At 41.9% G+C, this 22,891-nt stretch overlaps 1 protein-coding gene and 1 long non-coding RNA gene across 3 annotated transcripts in view; both read left to right on the top strand.

Annotated features, from left to right (window-relative positions):
• FTO (FTO alpha-ketoglutarate dependent dioxygenase) overlaps window positions 1-22,891 on the top strand; it is a 368,954-nt gene that overhangs the window by 244,991 nt on the left and 101,072 nt on the right. The gene's annotated exons all lie outside the window — the stretch shown is intronic.
• Window positions 15,293-17,778, top strand: LOC118528990 (uncharacterized). The gene is made up of 2 exons (XR_004913899.2): window positions 15,293-16,540; window positions 16,688-17,778. It is a non-coding gene; the product is annotated as an uncharacterized LOC118528990 (long non-coding RNA).

Below are 22,891 nucleotides of genomic sequence, written 5' to 3'. Positions count from 1 at the left end.
TTTTCGGTATTAGCATAAAGAGGATGTTGGAAAGTTTTGCTTTGCCCTGTTGTTATGTGATCGAGTAGCCCCATGTGTTAGTCAAGACTTCACATTAAAACTCCTTTTCATCCAGTGCCATTCAGCCTGAGAGGAAAGGAAACTTTCGAGATGCAACTTAACTGCCAGGCACACATTAATATTTCCCTCCCTCGGCTTTACCCGGCTCTTCTTCAAGTGGTTCTGGATGGTTCTGAGACACTTTCTGGTTTACTTTGTAAATGGGGCAGTGAAGCATTCTTGTCTCTTGACTGGCTCTCCTTAGAGGATTCTCAAAGCCTTTTAAAATTGTGTGTTTTTCTGGGGCAGCCTTGAGAGTCCCAGGAGTGGAGTTGCCATCTGTCCTTTATATTAAAAGAATCTTCTGTATTGTATACCTGATGTGCTTGTCCCAGAGATAGATGTTGTTAATTAAAGGACAGCATTTGTCCTTTATGTGAAATAAATCTTCTCTCTTGCCTGAAGAACAGTTTTGCAAGCTTTAGGAAACAGTTAAGGACACTTTTGCCTGGAGTTCTGGTGTTCGCTGAAGGTCCACGGCCCAGCATCGTTCATTCAGCCTTCACTAGAGATCAGATGTGTAGAATAGGGAAGTACTTTGGTTTTTTGCTGGTTTTCTAGTTAATTCAACTACTGAGATTGTTGCCTTTCGTAGAGGTGTATGCGAATGAACGTAATGTACAGTGCTAATGGTGACTTGTGACTTTTTTGGTGGAGATTTACAAATGGCAAGTTCCCAGGCTCATCCACTGTGTCTTTCTGGGGCAGATACGACGGCCCTCCTGTCCTCCAGTGCCACCTCTCCACTTTGCTACTACGGAGTCTCTGTTCCTATACCCTCAGCCCCAGGGAAAAGAATAATGCAAACATCTGCCCACAGCAAACCGAGCCAGAGTTCTGTCAGATCATAGAAGACGTACAGGGGAGAGAAAGCACCTCCCTTAACCTCCTGGATCTCTGTCTCAAGAAGCCCAGAAAATGGCTTAGATTTGTAATATGGAAAAGTGGCAAGGGTAACGTGGCTCTGAATTACTGTCTAACAGCCTGGTCCTGTCAGGCATGGAGAAGGAGGGTGGCCAGGGCCTTGTGAGGGCCTCGCTTCAAGGAAAGATCACACCAGCAGAGACTGTTGACTGAAGGCCACTTCCAGGGCAGAGGAGACGAGAGGGACCCCACTGTCCTTTTGTTGGTGGGAAAGGCCTGGAATCGGCTGTGCTGGAGTGAGGAGACTAGTGGATTGGCCCATGATATTCTGATGATGGAATAGTCCAAACCGAAGGTCAAGTTCAATATGCAGTGATCCACCTTTCAAAGAGGAATCACATTAGATGTAATTCTCCATCATCCATTCTTTTTCCCCCTCGTGTTCACACAGATGAGAGTGAAGTGGGTGCAGGTGGAAAGCCAGTGGGTGTAGTGGCGGCCGTGACACACAGGCCAGTGTCTACACTGTCTCCAAGGGCTGTGGCTTTTCACCTGCAGCCAGTCGCTGCTTCGTGGGGCTGGGAGAAATCCTGCGATTCTTCAGTAGAAGCTGTGGACGTGAAGCTTCGGGCGTTTTCAATGCTGGCAGGCGTTCCGCTGTTTTCAAGTAGTGCAAGCCGGAGAAAGCTCACGTGTGGGAAGGGTGTGCCTTGTGGGCTCCCGGTTTGCACACACACACACGGTGCAGGGCCAGTACCAAAGCGGGGGTGTTCCTATAACAAGCTGACGATGGGGAAACCTTTTTCTAAACCTAGAAGGAGACAGCCTCAAACGACGATTAATATTTTGGGGCATTTGCCTTTGAGTCTTTGTCTACTGCCTACGCATTTTATATGCATGCTTTAAAATAGTTGTAACCCTAGGACCCTGCGTTTTTCACCTCCCATTATAGGCAGTTTCCTTACAGAATTTATAACGGCCACAGCGTAGTCTACCAAGGAAATGTATGCCAATTATGCAGAATCATTCCCCTGTTGTTGAACATTTAAGTTGCTTTTGACTTGACAGCATGGTATGTAGTGTTGCAATTACCTATTTGCTCGTGCCACTTTTCCTTGTTTTGGATTATTTCCTTGGACTCCAAAGGATGGCTAAGTCAAAAGACAAGTGTGTTTTTATGGCTTTCGGTATATATTGCCAGATAGCTTTCCAAGGGTGTTGTACCAGTTTATACTACTATCAGCAAAATAGGAACATACAGGCTTTCAGCATAACCTTGCCAGCATTATTATCTTATACAGAACCCCCCTCCCCATTGGTAGGTGAAAATGGGACTTCCACTTTCTTTGAATTTACATATATTTGAGATTTTCCCATAAATCTGTTGACTAATTGTATGTATTCATAGAACGTCTGTATTCACTGAAGCCAAATTTTGTCGAGGTTTTGTTTGCTTTTTATGTGTGTATTTTTTTTTTCAAGTTCCCTCTGTTAACAATTGATAAGTAATTCAGGAAGAGCCTCCTTGGCAAGGCCCTCCTCCAGGGGACCCCCTGTCTCAGCACTGCTGCTGCTGCTGCTTTTAACTGTGCATTAACTTGGAGTTGGGCCAGGGCCCAAGCAGGATCCCCTTCCTGAAGAGGGGCTCTTGTGTGTCTGGTGAACCACAAGCTCAGGGCTGTCTCTGCCAGTATGTTTTTGGCAGAGCCATCTAATAAAATCCCATCCGCACCGTTCTGTGAAATGCAGTCACAAATTTGGATGATGATTACCTGATGCCATTTCTTTATAACAGCTAATCTCCATGTCTTAGGTGGTTTTTGTCCACTGCCTCCAAACCCCTCCCCCGCCCCGTCCCTCCTTCCCCACTCTGCCTGGTGCATGTTCTCGTTACAGTGTAGATGATCTATAATCTGAGTTTCTTATAGCATGGTCTAACAGAAAGGGCATGAGCCAGTAATACGGACACAGGGGTTCTATTATTGGCTCTTCCCTTTGTTTAACGATAGCACAACAACAAGAACTTAACGAGTGCCGAAATACTTCTTAGCATTCTTGATATATTATTGAATCTTTGTATTGAATCTCTTAGATAGGAAGTGTTATTACACCCATAGAGGGGAGGAAACTCAGCAAGATGGCAGCATACTTCCTTCTTCTGAACTAAAGGGAGTTTTTTGTTCCTCAACCAGCAAAATAGAGCCGCTTTGCTTTACCTCCCAGGGATGGCCTGGAACTAAAACGATGTCATGTGCACCTTAAGATGCACTGAGTATCGAAATCCAGGACATGTAATAAATTGTAGTTATTAACTAGTGCGTGCCTCTCTGGCCCTCCGCTTCTTCGCTCATAAAATGTAGGTGCTGCACCAGGTTATTTTCATTGATTACTTCCAGCTATCACATTTCCTCATTGGCTACAGACTCTCATCTTGGTGGAAAAAAAGCCCGTGGTCCCCAAGGGGGGTGTGCATCCTGCATGGGAAGTCAGCTCTGCCTTCCAGGTGCATCTGCCCCTTGGAGCCTTTTATTTCTGGGAAGGAGGTGTGAACTCTTAGGAAGTAAGTAGGAGTTTTACTCCTTGGTGTGCACAGAAAGTCCAGGGAGATTCTCGTAGTGGGGTAGTGGAGATACCAGTATGCATATGCACTTGGCTTTGGCTCCGAGGATATTGTGATCTCTTAAATATAAATGGGGGAGTAGACCTTATTTCACTTTCTCCTTACACCTTACCCTCCGGTGGGAACTCAGTTAACCAAGGTGGTTAATAGAGAAAGTATGGCATGGAGTCAGATCCACACAGAAATGCATTCAGGCTTAATTTCATACATATCTTTTTTTTTTTTTTTTTTCAAATAAGGATCCAGGATCCCATATGGCACTTAGCCTCCTAAACAAAGATCATCAGCCCTAGACGAGAAGCAGGTGGCCTGGCACAGAGAGCAGAGGTTATTTTTTGCCGCTGGGCTCCTGCCATTTCAGAGTTTAATGGTGGCGAGGCGGCACGGCAGGAGGCTGACCCCAGATGCTCTCCCTTTGGTGGGGATGGAAGAGTCCCACCTCCTCTGCGGGGAGTACATTTGATCAAATCTAGGTCACAGTTACAGTCCCGGAAAAGTCTCTGTCTAAACTTCTTCCAGTTTGCTCCTTAATTGCTACTTCCCAATCTGATCGACGTGGAGTGAAGGAACAGCCTTAATTGTCCACCTATCCTGGTATCTCTTATTAAACGCCTGTGATGATGATGATGATGATGATGATGATACTGCTATCCTGGCATTTTCTTTCAGGTCAGCCCTGGGGCAACAGGTCGAAAAGGCTTAGTTTTAAGGATGGTGTTAGAGACCAGAAGTTTGGAACCCTTGCTTGTACTTCTGGCTCTGCCTCTCCCTAGGGTTCAGCTTCCCTGTTTATAACCTGAAGAGGAATTTCAAATTCAAATGCAGGCAACAAAGATGAGTAAGAAGGAAAAGAAGGGCAGAGGGGTAGTAATCGGAAAGGAACATGAGAGAACTTTGAGGATGGCGGCGGCAATGTGTCTCTTGATTGGGTGACGGTTGCGTGTAGGCATGTATACCTTTTTCAGAACTCCCTGAACTTACACTGAAGATCTGTGTGTTTTACTGTATGCCAAACACATGTACAAGGAGCAAAATGCATGGGGTGGTGAATTGGGGCGCACATACTTTATTTAATTGATGAGCTCTGGCCAATTGCTTCTCTGCAGGATGTGGGCCCAGTGTGGCTACGGTTTCAAGAAAAGCCAGAAATTTGGATATTTTTCTAAAATCTCAAGATATGTAGATTTGTGGGCCCTCTTGGGTCAAATGGAACACCATTTTGTGCTCTCCAAACTGGGGGCTTCTTAATTCTCTCCTGAGGATCATTTCAGCTCCAGCATTGAATGATTCCGGCTTGCAAGGAGGCGTTGGACAACAACAACAAAAACTTGCTTACCTCTCCATTTTCTTCACCTATAAAATATTAATCATTCATAACTAATCTTTATAGGGATCTGGTGAGAAGCATGAGGTACCATATACAAAACCACTTTGAAATATAAATAAATAGCATATAAACACAAGTCCTTATTACCTTTATTATTGTTATTTTAAAGAACTAATTACATTTTTAGAATTACCACTGTTGAACATTGAAACACTGAGCTTTTCAAGGATGGCTGATAAAAACGTCAGCAGTTCACCGGGAGTAAATTGCGCGCCTGCAAATGAACATGCAGACTTTTCATTATCCTTGGAGGGGAATGTCTCTCTGTGGTGTGTGACAAAAAGCGAAGGCGGTTCATTTGTATAGCTGCTCATATAAATTGCAAAAACTCTGGGAGCCGAAGTCCAAGGTATGGCAGTAGCATATAAGGAAATGAAGCTGATGCTATATTAAAGATTCCTTGTCACACGCACTCGCTGCCTAGGGATGGGAATGCTCCAGCCTTGTCACTGACATTTTGCGAACAAGCAGCCTGTATTGGATGGTGATAAATGGATTATCTTAAATGTCATTCTGCACTGTTTTAGAGTTGCAAGGAGAGTTTTGATATTGAGTTGTTGGTTAGTATATTCTGTACCAATCCTTTATGATGAAATAATCTCCTCAAGTTACATCCAGAAATGTCAAAGTTGCTTATTTCTTCAATCACCCGTAGCAGTTTCTATTACGAGATATGCAGAGAAGATTGTGTAGTAATGTCAAACTATTTATAGCACCGTTTCCTAGGAATCTCGGCTCTCCGGGAGTTGTTTGTGTCTTTAATACTAGAGATTTGTTTTTATATTTATACAAATTTTTCTATTTCCAAATTGACTTCAGCTGAGGATGTTTCACTAGTTTTTTATAGAGAGTACATTTAAAGATTGATATTAGCATTCAAAAACTAAAACTAAGGCCGGTCTAACCCTTTTTAAATACAGAGATTCACTTCATTTGGTTTTAAATATGGTAAATGTGTGTGTGTGTGGGGGGGGGGGTGGGTGTGGGTGTGTATCACAGCTGTGTCCTAAACATTATATGGGTGGTATAATCATAACAAATATATAAAACATGCTGTTTATTTAGGGTAAATCAGTATGTAATACTTTGGCAAAAGAAGTTTTCTTGATTATTTCATGCTAAGGTATACATTATTACATTTTTGGTATTCTTTGAAATTCCAGGTTTAATAACATTACTGTCAGACAGCACATAGTCATTTGCATAACGATTTGGTCCAGCGTGTTCGTATGGAAATATGCACAAAATAGATTTTGAAAGCATGTCTCAAATTTTACTTGGCAAAGTTATTCTAAATACTGGCTTTCCTTGCAAAAGACAAGCTTTTTCTAGACACAGATACTGAGATTATTTAGTATCTCTGTACACAGTGACTCCCTTCAGCCCTCTTACTAATCTTATCCCCATCATTCCTTCTCCACAGTCCTTTAAAAAAACAAAAGTATGTAAAGTGTATTTTAAAAAATCAAAACAGTATACATAATATTAAGTTAAACCATATAAAATTACTATTTTTGTAGATCAGAAGAGTCACATAGCAGCAATTTTGTATGGCTCATGCTAACAGCTAATAACTTCTATCATGCTGATAGTTTACTGTATGCCAGACAAGTGCTGGATGGATATAAATTTATTCATTGATAATAGTAATCCTATGAGTAGGTACTATTATTACCCCAATTTACAGATGAAAAAGCTGAGGTGCAGATTGATTTAAATAATGGTTAGAACCAGCAGCCTACGTCCAGCATCTACACATAACCATTACTCTGCATTGCCTCCCCAGAAAAGCAGACCTCCTTTGAGTGCCCGAGCAAATGTATGGCTTTGCCCTGCGAAAAGTAATGTAATCAGCTTGGCATGTAGCCTGTTAGATCTGCCTCTTGCATACTTGCATGCATTTATATATTACCCATAAAAACATATGGTATTATTTTGCTCTTTCCTTTCTCTTTTTCTGTCCTAGGCAGTGTCTTATCCTCCTTTCACCCCTTTCTCATCCATCCCTTCTTTCTCTTTTTATTTTTTATAAAATGGTATAATCCCTACGGTTCAACTTGTGTTTATTTACCATAAACGGACTTAGAAAGCTACTCACGTTTGTACGTAGAAATCTAATTAATTCCTTTTGACTGTCCCACAATATTTCATAATGTGGATGGCATATCATCCCACTTCATTTAACGACCTTGCTCTTGATCACTATGAATTTTTATTTATTTTTTTTGCTATCACAAACCATATTGTAGTGAATGCACTTTTTCATGCCTCTTGGTGTATGTAGGGACTATTTCTGTAGCCTAGTCCCAAAAAATGGTATGAATAGGTTAAATGTGTGCACATTTAGGATTTTAGTAACTGTTAAATAGCTCTCTAAAAGAGCTATACCAATTTATATTCCCATCAACTGTGTATGAAGAATTGATATCAATTTATCACTCTTGATTGTTTTATTTTTGCCACTATGATAGGTGAAAAATTTTGTCTCGTGGTTCTGATTTGCACTTACCTGATTACTGGTGAGCATCTTTTCACATTATTATTGAACATTTTACTTTTTCTTCTCATATCGTCTGTTCCTATCCTTTACACGTTTTTCTATTAAGTTGTTTATCCTTCTCTTTTTGATTTGCAGTTCTTTATATGTTCTGTATATTAATTCTGTTCTGTGACTTACATTTTTGCCTAATTAGCAAAATTTTATGTTTTGAAATATAGGGCTTGGTCCCCTCCCGTTGTCTTTTTTTATAATTTTGTTGCTGTTCTCATGCCTTATTCTTTCAAACATATTTTAGAATCAGGTGGTCAGATTCCATTTAAGAAATCCTGTTGGGATTTTTATTATAAGTGCATTGAATTTATAGATTTCTATGTTAGAGAACTTTAAGAACCTTGTTTCCTTATCCATTGAAGTGATGCATCTCTTCATTTGCTTATGTCATCTTTTGTGTCTTTAGGTAGAGTTTTAAAATTGTTCTTCACATCCTTTTACACTTATTTCTGGGTATTTTAGAGGGTTTGTTGCTATTGTAATGGAATTACACATATGTAGGATAGCTGCTGGGAGTTTTTATATTTGTTTCATTACTTTATTAAACTCTTTTCATAGTTACAGGAGTTTTCCAGTTGATTTCCTTGGAATTTCTAGGTAAGGAATGATGGAACATAAGGTAACAATGATGTTGCCCTTTTCATTCCAACACAGATACTTTTGTATTTATCTTCCTTCCTGTCTTAGCTGAGATTTCCAGCACAGTGTTGAATAGTAATAGGGTTAGTAGCCATCTTTACATTTTTTTCAGTTGTTACTGAGGACAGTTCTGATGTTTCACAAGTCAGTTTGAGATTCGCTGAGATTTCTGGTAAGCACTTTCTATCGAGTGAAGGAGTTTTTATTCTCATTAATGCATATTGCATTCATTTGGATCCTAATTTTTTAGAGGGAGGTAGGTTGTCTACTGAGATGACCATCTGGTGTTTTCCCCTCTAATTTGTAAATGTGGTATATTACATGATTAGATTTTATACTGCTGAACCATCCTTGCACTCCTAGAACAGACCTTATTTGATTGTGTTGTAATATGCAGATGGACTTGATCTGCTGGTATTTTATTTACTGTGTTTATATCCATTTTCACAGGTGAGATTTCCCTACAGAGGTCTTTTCTCTCTAGAGACTGTAGTTAACAGGTCTTAGTAGACTTCATCCATCCTTACCTTTTCTGTGAAGTTGACCCTTTTGAAGTTTCTCCAAGGCTTGACTGGCTTTTGGTTATTTTAGCATCAAGACTTACATGCGGTGTCCCTCACACTTTTGAACTTTATTTCTATTTAAATATTTCCAGAGAAAAGGCATGAGTTTGCTCTTTCAACTTTTTTGCTTTTGCCTCCCAAGCTTCTTTGTGGGGAGAGAGTATGAATATTTCAGTGAAGCATGATGCTGCACCTTTATGAAACTTGTAATTGCCCCCTTTTCATTTGGCAAGTATAAATTTTCCTCTTCATTCTTTGCCCATTGAAGCTGTAGGTTTCTTTACTCCTAATTTATACCAAATGTTCCCCTAGAAATAGATACTATTTTATAGTGACAAACACCTGGTCTGGAGAAGACAATATTATGTCATTTTTTTGCAAGAATGTCAAGTATGTGGCATGCCTACCAGCACTCCCCCTTCTCCTGCCCATGGCAGATGTCACTAATCTTACTGCATTTTTTCCTTCTCGGCTCTTACAGAGTCTTTTCAGCACAGCATACTGAACAGCTACCACCAATCGATTGACACTTGGAACGTAGATGAAACCTCTTGCTGTCCCTAGTGTCATGGGAAGGGCATAGTGCGGAAGCCAGGAGTCCTGGGTCATTGCAATACTTAGGCCTCATTTCCACAACTATCCAGTGAAGAGATTAAGCTGGGTGATCTCTGTGGATCTTCTGTTTTGAACCTTTTCTGATTCAGTTTACACACGCTCCTTCAACACTGTTTCAGGACCCCAAATTTATTTATTTTCAGGATTTGTAAATCTCTGCTGAAGGTCACATTTGGAATTGCGAGGCCACCATTTTGCTGTTTTCTTGTTCAGTTACATGCTTTTGAGATTCTAAACCCGTATGCTCTTCAGCTAATTCTGTTTTTGTTGTTTAGTACTTTCTCCTGCTTTTAAAGCTAATAAATGCTCATGGTAGAAAATTCAAAAATTATATAACAGTATAAGAAAAAGATAAAAATTACCTGTAATCCTACCACCCCGAATTGTACTCTTTTTCACAGAATATAACCTTGTGACCTTGTAACCATTTTCTCATTAATTACATTTCATTCAAGAATAATTTACCTCAAAATATACAATAATGTGTTTAACCATATCTCTTTTTTCATTTTTTTTTTTTTTTTTTTTTTTAGAGTGGGTAGCAGGAGAGGGAGAATCTTAAGCAGGCTCCAGGCCTGGCGTCAAGAGTCGGATGCTTAACTGACTGAGCCACCCAGGCGCCCCTCTTTTTTCACTTTTAAATATTATAATAGATATCTAATCTTTGAGCCTTTATTGAATACATTTCTAGATATGGAATTACAAGGTGAAAGGAAGTGTACATCTTAAATTCATAACAAATCATAGTACTTGATAAATGCCTGTGCAATGAATGTTTGTATAAAAATTACCAATCTGATTTTCAGAAAGATGTTCCAATTTACATTTTCATCAACAGTTTTTGAGAATGCCTCTCCCTTCTCATGTTTGGGAGCGTGGAATATTACCATTTAAAAAAAAATCTTGGGGCACCTGGGTGGCTCAGTCGGTTAAGCATCTACCTTCGGCTCAGGTCATGATCCCAGGGTCCTGGGATTGAGTCGCATGTCAGGCTCCCTACTCAGCGGGGAGCCTGCTTCTCCCTTTCCCTCTGTTCCCCACCCATGCTTGCTTTCTCTCTCTAGTGCTCTCTCTCTCTGAAATAAATAAATAAAATCTTTAAAAAAAAAATCTTTGCCAAATTTATAGGCAAAAAGTTACATCTCATTTCATTTCTTTGTCACGACTATGGTTGGACATTTTTCATGTTTCCTGGCTGTGTATATGTGTGCGAATTTCTTGTGTCTTCTGCCTATTTCCCTCCCTTCTTTTGAGGCATACATGTTGTTAATAGATACAAAGCTGCCAGCTCATCATCATCAAAATTACAATTACATCTAATTTACAATTGTAACTAACACTAGGAACAAAATCCCAGTATAGAGGTAAAGAAAGAACTAAGAGGTCTGTGCATCTGACATGACTTTGCCGTCACTAACTCTGCTTTCCTGGGTTCCATCCTAAAATTAAGAAGTGCTAACCTCCGAGCCAACTCTTCTGGTAATTTCTGAAGCTTTTTTGATGCTTGCCTCCTTCCCGTTGATCTTCAGTTTGCCCTCTCCTTGGAGCCATTTGCGTCCACAGGGAGCCTGAAGCCAAAGCATGCTGGCTCAGTACATCTCATCTCTGGACTTGAAAACTTGGCTTCCAAGTTTCTGATGCTCACCAGCAGAAGGTCACTCATGGCTCTTCATGCCATCGAGAGAACCAGACCTGCTGATCTCAGCTCTGTGCATGCCCTTCTCGAGTCAGAATATGAAGACAGTAGAACCAGTCCCACCCTTAAGTCTAGAAGAACTGGTTAATCATGAAGTGAAACCATACGACTTTGCTCTTTTCTGTTGTGACTGCTAATTATTTCTGACTAGAATCCCTTGATTTATTCCTCATCCTTCTAACTTGATGCTATCGAGGTCATTTTATCAAACAGTTGTGAAATTAGTCCCTGACCTCTTTGTGCTGATGAGGTTACTTAACAAGACTTTTGCTACCTGGAAACCAGGGTGGCTGAAAACAGAGGCCTGCTTACACATTTGTCACGTTCCACACCTGTCACACGGCTTACACTCCGCCTCCGGGCTCCTAGCTGAGGGGGCAGGCATGAAGGAAGAGGTGCTGAAGCCCAGCCCACACTCCCCTCTCCAAACTGGGAGACTTTGCTTGCTCACAGGGGGCCCCTTTTTCTCATTTGCCCAAAAGTGCTGGAAAGGCTTGCAGAGGCCCTGATCAGCACCTTGTATGACTTACAAAGCCCCTCTCATTCCAAGCAGGTTAGGATCCACAAAGCTGTCTGTAAAACCTTTTGTTTGGGGGCGCCTGGGTGGCTCAGTTGGTTAAGCGTCTGCCTTCGGCTCAGGTCATGATCCCAGGGTCCTGGGACCGAGCCCCGCATCGGGCTCCCTGCTCAGCGGAGAGCCTGCTTCTCCCTCTCCTGCTCCCCCTGCTTGTGTTCCCTCTCTCGCTGTGTCTCTCTCTCTCTCTCTGTCAGTTAAATAAATAAAAAAAATCTTAAAAAAAAAAAAACTTTCGTTTGTAAATCCAAAGTGGCATTGAGCTTGTATTTTGGTTCATTCTTATCATAAGTCTAAATGGGAAGTTCTTAAGTAGCGAAACAATTATATTTAAATAGTTCAGTATACAACCGTTTTCTTTCTTGTTGCAATACAGTTGGGTTTTTTCCCCCCTAAAGTAACCATAACTGGTTTAGATTAGATGCAAAAACCACTTTCTGATATACTTCGGAAGTACAAAATTCTAAATTCCCACAGATTCACATTGGACACAAGTCTAAACAGAGTGTGGCCAGTTTTCCTCACAGAGAGATAACATGGGTTCTGCACAGTATTTCAGGCCCAACGAGCTGTTATTAAATTTGGAGGTAAAGTTGTGTCAGCTATACTTCAATTAAAAAAGAAATTTTTTTTTTTTTTTAATTTGGAAGTAAAGTTCTAGTGGTATCTGAAGATGAAGGCCCATATTCCTTTGTACTCCACAAATCACTGCACCAGAAAAGCACAGCCATTTCCCCACGACGTAATGTTGGTGGACACGAAGGAAAACCTAAAGGCCTGCTTTTAAGAGCCGTTCTGAGGGTAATTTTAGTATCTCGATCCTGGGCCTCAGAGAAGAGCTCAGCAAAGGCTCAGCCCACCACACAGTCTTATTAGAAAGCATCATGGAGGAGGAGCTGGGGTTCCTCTCACCCTCGCTGTTGGTGAAGGTTGAGGGGTGCGCCCGGGTGAAGGGGCACAGATACCTCAGCTGCACCTCTTCCCTCTCACCTGCCCCAACTTGCAAATGCGATGCAGTCGAGCGCCGTATGTGAGACTTGGAGTTTGCTTTTCATGGCGGAAATCAAAGTCTGAGTGACTTTTCTTAGGCCTTTTATTCAAATACCACAATCAGGGGACAGATGAAGAAAAACTCCCCCGGGGTGATATCCCCGTGCTCTACTGCCACAGTCGGAGGTGTTTCGACGCAATAGCCTGCCTGAGAGGCTTCGGTCTCTCCCACAGGGCATCCAGAAGTGACCTCTACAATACCGGCCTGTGAGAACTTGCCCCTCCCTACCGGCACAAACCCTGTCGTCAAGTGACAGAATGCCCAGAAACACAGCTCTGCTGGAAGCTATGCCCAAGAAACAGAGAGTTTTCTAACTGGGCTCTCCAGCTGTGGAAACTTCGTCACCTTTCACCTGAATCTCTAATATGTTTTGCAAATGAGGAGCTGGTGAGAAAAATATGCAGCTTGAAGCTGGCAAAGTTTTAAGTGGGTAAAGCTTGTAGTGTTCAGATCATAGCCCCAAATTACTTAAGGGCTTCTGCTAACATGGAAATAAGACTCTTTTCTGCTGAGAGATTGGATATTCAGATAGATTTTTTTATGAAGGAAATAAATATTTCAACATGCAAACACTACCCAAGCGGGTGGTGATGCTTCAAAACAGGGTCAGAGGTCAGGTTTTTTGCTGTTTGTTTTTTGGGATGGCTCCAAGTTTAAAGGTATTGCACATTACTACCTACCCCGAGCCTCACATGGTAAAGTAATTACTGCTAGCTGGTGCAAAATATGTACATTCATTTCTATTTCCAAAGATCCTGAGATTTCTCTCTGCATTTTTTTTTTTTTTGGTGTGGTCCTCATTATAAAAAATATATCACAAAGAATGATGGTTTTTCTCTATCGTAACTGTAAAAAAGTCAGGCTGAAAATGTGTGTCTGATAGGTCAATTTTGAACAGACTTAATTTTGGAGTAATAGAGTAAATAAAAATAGAGTATTTTTTCCTTTAGAGGAGAACGGTATGCTTTATTTTCCTAGTTTGCCCCCAGAACATGCAACAGACCCCTAGGGAATCGGGTACCTGGAGGAGAGGCTGACCCAGTGGTCACAGCCAGTCTGAGTGGACTGGGGCCAGATGTCTTCGGGCAAGCCCAAGGATGTGTGGCGCATATTGTTCTGAAATTCCAACACTGACTCACTCAGTGTGGCAGAATTTTGGTCACAGCTGGAATTGTTCGATAGGACTAGGGGCTTCTGAAATCTCTTTTTTCTCTGCCTTCAAATAGGGAAAAGGATTATTTGCTGGGCAGTTAATTAGTGGTTACACCAAACAGCAGAAACGGTCAGCTCAAATCCATACAGGGGCCCTCAGGTAATGTCAGTGAGTGACACAGGTTAGGGTACAACGTGACGGGGACTTGAGGGGATAACATAGAACCAGAAAGCACACCTTCAGCCTAAAGAGGACAGCCAGTCCTTTCCTCCAGCCAGTGGCTGCCATGAAGGCCATGTGGGCCCATTGTGGTGGACTTGCCAGATTTCTTTTTTTTTTTTTTCCAAAAGAAGCCAGAAATCCAGATTTTTTTTTTTTTAAAAAACAAAACATAATTATATAAAAACTTGGGCAACTAATTTTCTTAAAGTTGAAAAATAGAAGTAACAGCTGGGTTTGGCCTACAAGCCACGTTTGTGACTTCAGCTTTCACAAATTGAACAAAGGAGGAGCTAGATGGTTGGTGGCAGAACCTTCTCATTCTCCAGGGGAGGTGTTTATAGCTTGGTACGTTTCTGAACAATCACTGTTTTGCGGCTTCAAACACCATTGTGAAGAATACACTTAACTCTGAAAATGAGGGCAGCTTGTCACATTTATGTCTTTTTTTTTTTTCTTTTTTAGTGACATAGATCCTTTGTCAAGGCTGACTTAAGGGAGTAGAGTTCCAGAAAAGTTTATAGGACAGAGCCACCCTTAGCTTTCCTTTCTTGCTGACTTTTAACCCATCTCAAAGTAATTACTTCTCTCCTCCTCCCCTGCCTCTGGCATCAGCCTTTGGAATGTGGTTATTCTTTAAAGTTCATTCCACGGCAGGACATTATTCACATTTCCTTTCCCAGAGCTACTAAGGCATCAATAGAAGACAATGTTTGTACCATAGTCAAACAGATAAATCATCACTTAATGTGTGCTTTTGAGTAACTACTGGTTTAGTAACGATCAGATAGATAAGACCTTGACTAAGTCAGTGATACTGTCATATGATTATTTTAATATTGTTTCTTTTGGGCCATCTGTTACCTTTCCTCCTGGCGTCTGACTTTCTTGGGCAGAGAGTGGAATGATGGAAATCTGTTTGTTTTTCAGGGCAGAGAGGCATGGTGGTGAGTAGAGAAGTCACAGTGTGTCCTCAGCTGCCACTGATGTCCTTCCAAATAGGTGAAGTTTAGTGTAAAACCTGCCATTAACTCTTGGCCCCTGGCAAGAGTGGTACAGGGTTGCCTGTTTGTTCCAGTGGGTGTATGGGGGGGGGGGGAGGGCAGCAATTAGTCAGTGACATTTATGACCGATTTATAAAACACAAATGAAATAATTGGTTACAAAATCACGACAAGCCTTCACTTGTCTTTCGCAAACTTGTTCTCAACACATTGTGAAACTTTATGAACACCCTTTACAGAAAGCAGACAGCAGCCAATCTGAAGCGAAGAATCCAAAGTGCTCAGCTTGGGGAACCGCTGTGGGATGAGAAGATTCTCAAAGTTAGGTTTCCCGTTCTCTTCCCAAACCTCCGTGTTACCAGATCTGGGCAGGGAATCACCACGGTTTTGGTGTGGAATGCGTAGATCTGAAAAAGAAAATCTTTCCCACTCCATGCGTGGGAGCCCTTTTTAAAAGGTCTTTGATGAGATTCAAGTACAGGCTGTTTGTAGGGTAGTAAGGGAGAGGCAGTGCGCATGCTGGTGGCCTTTTGCTCGCCCATTAAAATACCGCATTGAGGCACCATTGGGGACGAAGTGCCAACATTAACACCAGATGCTGGCCCCCGGGTGATTTTTCTGTTTGCACGTCTTTCAGTGCCTCACCTCCAGTCCTTTGTCTTTCCATTCTTTCGCACCTCTATTGAGAGACATTTGCTCAATTAAATGGAAAGGGGAGCCCGAAGCTAACACTCAGGGTAGGTGTATTGGGGTATCATTTAAAGCTAATTTTTAGAGTTTGTCCATGTCTCTGATAAGGACGTTCTCGGCTTGAAACCCTTAGTTTTAGGAGAGATAGTCTGTTTCCTTTTGTTGTTGTTGTTGTTTTAATTCCTCTGAAACATTTCAGGCCCGTGATCAAACAGGGCCTGGCTGTCTTTTATTTTTCTGCACTCCTTTGCAAAATTCAGAAAAACTGGCCGGTCTAGTTTAGAGAAGAAAGCGAATGGGAGAATGTTTTCAGCAGGCATTCCAGTGCCAGATCCTTTGCTTTTAGTGATGGACTGTTCTGATTTTGAAAATAATTTTACACTGCTCGAACACTCTGAACGTATAGTTTTCTTCTCAGCCTGCTTAAAATAACAACCACTGTCACCCACTGCCTGAAATTCACTTCCGTGAAGAATGTGAGTGAAATCAAAAAGGAAAAGCTAACAGTGGACAGTACTCGGCAAAGCCGGGTCAAGCCGGTTTGCGCTACCCCAGAGGACACTGTTGAGGATTTCACTTGTCTCAGATGGTGGCCTGCTACTTTGTGAAGACCAACCGTGTGTTCCCTTCCGCAAAACTCAACATCCTCCCAAGTGCTCTGGATCCTTCGGCCGAGCCTTCGTGTGGCACACGGGAAGGGACAGGTCATAAGTACGCAACAACTGACGTGCAGTGTTGTCTTCTGCAACAAATCCAAAAAAAAGGGTGCTCTGATCTCAGGGTTGGGAGCTGATTCCTGATTTCAGCCTAGACAGGTCTGCTTAAAACTATAATCAAGCTGATTGTATTGCCTTGGAATTCTAATTTCCAATTTAGGGTTTTGCCATATAATCTCTAGTAGAGTGTGTCTAATCTTCATGAAACCCAGAGTCTTTATATAAACGCTCTGGATTTCCTTCCAGGTGTCTAGGCCGAGCCGAGCTGTGTCTTTCGGCCGAGCAGGAGAGACTTCTGAATGACGGGGGTACATGGAGGCAGCGTTGTGACGTCGCTCTCTTTTTGAAAGACCAACTCAAATTCTATATGCTGCAGCTTTGATCCTTTTCATTCAATTCTAAGTACACTTGTTATTATAGTAACTGTTGTTTGTATGTTATTTTAGCTTTTTACTTAGGTAGCTATTTAGCAATTTAAATGAAAATGTAATTAGGTTACATCTGTTTTACATGCACGTAATGCCACGCAGATGTAAACTTCTATTAAAGCCATATTTTCTTTTTGGCAAGAAAAGGCAAAAACAAGATTGCACCAGTCATTGGAGGACGTCCTGCTCTTTAAAAAAAAAAAAGGTAGTATATACAAAGCGCTGTGCTATTATTTATGTGGTGGTGAGAGTGTATCACTTCTATTTTTCAAAAAGTAGGAGAACAAACAAATGCCTTATAATTTATCTGGATACAGAGTTTAGCAGGACAGTATTCTGTGGGTTTGTGCAGATGGTGTATCCATCTCTACGCCACGTGCTGTGGAAAGGGCCACGGAGCCACCAGGAGCCTGACTCAGCTCAGCTTTAAACTGACTCCGATGAAGCCACTTTGCATTTCTCGGTTCTTGTTAAAATCCCCAGGAGTGTTAATATTTGCCCAGCCTGCCTCTCAGGCTTGTCGTGAGGGGCAGATAAGATAATGAGTGTACAGGTATTTGAAAAGTGTAAAATGGAATTGTTAGAGACTCTTAGTAGTCTGTTTGTGTGAAAACAGCCCCTCCCCTCTGTTCCCCCCGCATTTTTGTGTGTACAATGGGGATTGAACCCAGAAATTAAGTCTCCTGTTTTGGGAACCCCTGCCTCCCTTATAGCCCGTTAATAGGATTTATAAAACATCATTTCAGACAAAGTCACTTATCTTATTTGCTAACGAGACACAAAATTTGGACTGTCTGGAACCAGGTAATATTTTAAGAGTTGCCCATTTGTTCCATACACGTTGAGCATTTCAATGCAGTCATTTTTAATGGTGGTTTTTATGGTATCAATAAAAATATTTTCATATAATTCTTCCTTGTAAATATGGTTAAACTTTTAGCTTTCTGCTACTTGGTGACCTGTTAAATAACTTAATGTACTTTCAAATTGATTGTTCAGTGCCAAGATAATAAGAAGCCAGGAGGAGCCAGGTTTATGGCATTGCTCTTTTATGTTGGGGCCTTAAGCTGAGCTATGAAAAAAAAAAAGTCTAGCAGAGTTCGCAATATCCAACTTCTTAGAGTTTTTTCGTCTCTGATTCTGAAAGAGAGAGCATGAACTGTAATGCTTACTTCTCTTTTGTACCTGTTTTAAGAGGTTAGTGTTTTAGATGGCAAGGAGAGGAAATATTCTCTCCATGTTGTGTTCTATCTACCATTTATTGAGCACTTACTATGTGCCAAGTGCTATTCTAAATGCTCCATGCATTATTTAATCCTTTACAGTGAACTCATGGGGTGTAAGTAGTGTTGTTATCCCTCATTTTTGAGGGAAAGAAACTGGAGCCCCGAGAAGTTAAGAATCTTTCCCAAGGTTATATAGCTAGCATGCAGTAGAAGAAGGATTTTAACCTTGGCCGTCTGGCACCCATGCCTAGATTTTTTTATCCACTGTGCTCCCTTTATACCTCATATAATACCAGGGCTTTTCTCGTTGCTGTTGTTATTTCTTTGTTTTTATTGTTTGTATCATCTGAATCAAGCATCTGTGACCTGGAATGAATCTTAAGATATTCTTCCTCCCCGCCCTCTATTTTTCCCGGTTCAGAAAAGCATATTTGGAAGACCCAGGTGCCACAGAAATAAAAATAAATACGACAGAGTACACACGGTACTTATGTAGTATAGTTCACATAGAGGGGTTTGGGTCAGGGAGTCCGGCTAAATGAAATGCCGAGGAGGATGAAGTACATACTAAGGATTCGGCCGATGTGCTCCAGGAGCACTGGCGAGAGAGTAATCAAGGTCGAGGGAAGCTTCTCATGGCCAGGGCATGGAAGAATGTGTAGGGTTGTGCTAATAAGCAAAGGAGGCAGGCGGTATTTCAAGTTTCAGGAAGAGAATGAGCAAAGACTTGGAGAAAAGAAAAGGCAGCCTGGCCTGTTGGAATTGTTAAAGGCCAGAGGTAGTGGAACCTCCCCTGGGCCCTGGCAGTAGGAGCACCACGCCGGAAGGAGAATGACGTAGCGGAGATAGGGTGATGAGATTTGGCAATCGATTAGCAACAGGGAGGGAGAGGGAGGATTTGAGGAGGGTCCTGGGGGCTCTAGCCCAGTAGGCTGGTAATGATGTTAATTATAGAAGGCAGCTCGAATTTAAGACTCATGTATAGGGAGGCAGAATCAGGTAGAAGGTAAAGAGCACAGACCCTACATTCCGAGTCCTGGGTCTGAATCTGTGCTCTGCCACTTATTGGTACAGTGACTTTGAGCCAGCTGCTTGTTGAATTCTGTGTCATCATCTCTAAGATGGAAACAATGTTAATATTGATCCCCTAATGCGATTGGAGAAAAGTTAATGCCTGTACAGTGCTTTTAGCACAGTGCCTCTTGGCATACATTGAATAAATAGCAGTTAGCAGCCTCTTGGGTAAGTAGGCTTTTCTGCGCATTTTATAGATGAGGCTACTACAGTTTGGGTAGGCCGACTCCCCTTCTGAAGTTTTGTAGCCAGAGATCCCCATGCTTGCCTCTTGGTGCTATGCTCTGTCTGGGAAATTCTTGGCCCTTCGCCGCCCTCCCTGTCAGTGAGCGACAGGCTGAGTCTTGTAGCCTTCCTTCCATGGAGGTTGGACGTAGTAGAAGCAGGCCCTGTTTCTGCCGCTACCTTTATGGCCATCCACTGAGCAAGGATTATGTGTCCGGGGGGCTATGACATGTGTCGCATACATTTCTAATGACCGAATGCAGATTGTCGTAGTCTCCCTTTACTTTATTTCTACACATTACACATTCATTTTCTCCGGACCTTTTTGGGCACACCAGAGGGAGTTGTAGCCTTCTGGGTGTGCCCTGCAGAATTGTCAGGGCCATAGAAAGTGTCTGTCTCGATGATCCGCTAGTACAGGAAGGCCACCCCAAACGTACCCTAGTCTATAACCTACATCTCAGTGTGTGTCCTTTTCTTCTCCTTTTCAGTGTGCCCAAGTTAAGCTATTAAGTAGGTAATACACCATTAAGCCCAGATCATGGTATTTGGGAAAACAACACCCAAGCCTCGTGAATAGCATGCACTGTTAATTGTTAAGCAGCCGGTGCCGGGGGCCTGACCTCGCAGCGTTTGTGTTGTGACAGCTCTTTTGCATTGCTGAGGTAAATGAATATCTGCCATGATGTTAGGAGTCAGGGATGGGTCTGAAGCCTGGACACAGTATCAGATCGTGTTTCATCGAGAGAACAAGGTTGATTTATCGCGTTACACTCGGGTGAGGTGGACCCGGCACCACTGTACCACGTGCTTTTTTTTATTCCCTTGTCTGCTAAGTATGCAAGTACAAACAGCTTTAACACAATTTTTTACCTAGAAAGGAGCCTGGGGCTGCATCCAAGTACATTTAACATATGAAAATTGAGCTGCTTTGAACTTGTATGTTTTTGATAACTGCTTGGTATGCTTCCTGGAGGATCACCTGTAGGCTTTTCTCTCCAAATCCTAATCCCTTTGATTGAGTGCCAGGACAGATAGCTCTCATTGAATAATTCCAGCCTCATAATTCTTCCTTCATTCAGAGTTGAAAGGGAACAGCTCCAGATTCAATAGGCAAATCCTCAGATTTAGCTAAAGTAATTCAAACACTTTAAAACTGAAATTGTTTTGTTCTAAAATAGGGTTCAGATGGGCTACCGAATGTTTACACAAGCTAGTTGCTGCCGTGAACTGCAGGATAAGGAAGAAAAACACCCTTGTCTCCACCCCTTCCCCCCCTCCCCCACTACCCCTGCCTGGCTCCTCTCCTCACCATCTCTGTGACCAAGGAGGACAAGAAGTTTGAGAGTTCGAAGTTTCAAAGCAACACGGGCATAAGAACATACTTGACTCTTGTTTTTCTCTCCTCCGTAAAGACCCGACTGAACATTCCTGCTCTCCCTTCGCAGCCCCCGTCTCGGAGGAAGGAAAACAACCATGTTCTTTTTATCTTTACAAATGTGCCTGGTGGGGGCTAATCTAAACCAGTTCAAGATGCCTTTATTTAAAACTGTTGAGAGGAACGGAAGGTGCTGCCGAATTAGAAATGAAGTAGCTTTTGGGCCCCTTGGCCATCCTGCTCCTGCCCTGCCCCCTGCCCCCTTTTTGGCACCAGCCTGGATCTCTGCTGAGGTCTCTGTTTTCGAGTCCTTTCAGAGATCATGTTTACTAAAAGATTGTTCCTCTGAGTTGGACATCCTGTGTCTGTCCTATTTGGCCAGAGTGCTTCTGTTGGGAAAAACCATCTTCTTTCTCTCTGTGCCTCATGCCCTATTTCAGAAGGGAGCCTGAAAAGCCATTTCCATGTTCCGCGTGCGACCGGGCCCCGTGCGCCTTATCGGAGTGGGCGTTCCCTCCTGGGTCAATGATACTTGCCCTCTTCTGGGCCACCAGAAGAAGAGAAGGACTGTAACCCATTATCAGAGTATTGGGGATTTGAGTGCCCCAGTCAGGTTGAACTCAAGGCAAGGCTAGGAGATTGATTCTCTCCTGGCCAGGTTCCCACTTAACAAAATGGGGCTACTTCCCTAATCACTGATATCGAACCTTGGTAAAGAAGATGGTGTATCAGTAAAGCGAGAGATGCTACGTGGTTCTAGAAAAACTTCCCAGACTGGAGGGGAGGGCACCAAATGATGCAACAGTGATGCACACAGATCTCATCTGAACACATTTTATAGCCTCCTGTTGGACTGCAGGTTCTACCCAGATGTGTCCTAGGACTTGACCCCTGCTTGCCTTGTGAATTTTGACCTACCGATGGCACGAGTTTATTAACAGTCTTCTTCATTAGATCCTTCCCGTTTCTCCTTTTCTGTGTCTCTCTTTGGAAGGGTTTTACAACATTGTAATCATTTATAATTTTAAAATGCCTCTAATAATGCTTAAAAACAGCACTTGATTTTAATGAGTGCTGCTTAACCATAGAAGGTTTGTATCTGCATTACAGTCGATCCTTACAACAATACTTTGGAATGAAAGTAGAAAGTTTATGACACATTTTATTATATTCCTAAATGCGAAAGAGGATTCTAATTTAAAAATAAATGGCTATACTTTTTAATTCTCATTTAGCCTCTGTAGCTGTTTTAATATCCCTTTTATGGTTGACTGGTCAATGTTTTAAAACAAGTTCTTCAGGGACTCCATGCCCATTAGTCCCTGGCAATAAAATCTGAACTTTACTAAAATAAAACATGATGCCATGGAGCAATTAAGAGGAGAACTTTCAGAGATGACTGTGAATATGAAATACGGTGATTTATTTTATTAATGGATTTGGGGAAAAGCAGCCCACCTCTTTTAAGCTCAACTATGTGTATTTGGGGGTTTTTATATTTTTAATTTATTTCTTTGTTTCTCTCAGGGCAGTAGGGGGTTCCATAGTGGGCTCTTAAGGTACACCAATCCTCCTCCCAGAGCCTGCTATTTCTGAATATGATCCTTTATTTTTTCATTTTATATGGAAAAGGGGGTGATGTCACTTAGGAAAGCATTTTTCCCCAAAGTGGTTTTGGGAACCAGAACCTGGTGATGTGTTATTTAAAAGCGATAATGTAGTAAAGCTATGCTTTGTGCTTGAAATAATTGTAGGATTTATGGGATGTATCCCTAACCTGTTCAGTTTTATGGAAGGACAAAACACAGGTATTCATTTCATCAGAGTCTCTGAAAAACTTAGAAGCGCAGTTGACAGCTCTTTCTCAAACATTATAATAACTTCTTTGTTTATTAAATAGAGTTGGGAGTAGTCTAGGACTCCTGCAGTTTGGTAGTTATTTAATTTGCAAATGGGATTGGCCTCCCTAACCTTTGAAGGAATGAGTTACTTTTAATGTTTTAAAACTTTCATTGACTCTCCACTGCCAACTAAAGGATAAGGTTCAGGTTGTAAAAAGCCTTACCTGACTCTCAGCCTCCTTTCTGTGACCCCCCACCCCTTTCCCTCAATGGTGGGT

Source organism: Halichoerus grypus, chromosome 15, assembly GCF_964656455.1.
Source record: "Halichoerus grypus chromosome 15, mHalGry1.hap1.1, whole genome shotgun sequence".
NCBI lineage: Eukaryota > Metazoa > Chordata > Mammalia > Carnivora > Phocidae > Halichoerus > Halichoerus grypus.
Note: the sequence above shows the minus strand (reverse complement) of the source record. Positions and strands in the feature narration are given on the sequence as shown.